This window comes from Lupinus angustifolius, chromosome LG01 (genome assembly GCF_001865875.1).
Source record: "Lupinus angustifolius cultivar Tanjil chromosome LG01, LupAngTanjil_v1.0, whole genome shotgun sequence".
Lineage (NCBI taxonomy): Eukaryota > Viridiplantae > Streptophyta > Magnoliopsida > Fabales > Fabaceae > Lupinus > Lupinus angustifolius.
Genome location: NC_032009.1, coordinates 22,253,344 through 22,253,914, shown reverse-complemented (window position 1 = coordinate 22,253,914; position 571 = coordinate 22,253,344).

Genomic DNA, 571 nt, shown 5'->3' with positions numbered 1-571 from the left:
AAAGCGTAGCAATATCACAGATTAACCTCGGCTAATTTTTAGCAACGCCATTCCTTGCCAGGGAAACAATAAGTGTGGCCACTAAAACTAGCTACGTTTTTTTTCCACATTAGCCACGGTTTTGACCGTGGCTAAAAGGTTGTTTTATTGTAGTGTGAATAAAAATATGTATATATTATCATTTATAATTAATATATTTTTGCACCCTTAATTATATGAGATTGCACTCATACTATTAATTTATCATATTTGATAGATCACTCAATACAATTTGCATTTTTGTGTCCTAGATCACACAGTGCTTCATAGTATGTAAGAAGGAAAGTGTATGAAGAAACAGAGAAACCTATCGTGCAAGGAACAAATTTATCCATTCTCAACTGAAAGCATGCATGCATGCATTGGGATTTAACCTAAATATCTGACACTTTCATGCAACAACCATCCCTCACGAATAATTCATTTCATCTAACTGAATGCAGCATTTGCGGCATACTGAACCACATTATTTTTAATCTTAATATTCCTTCAAAATAGAGCTATATATAACTATAAGACCTTCCTATATCTC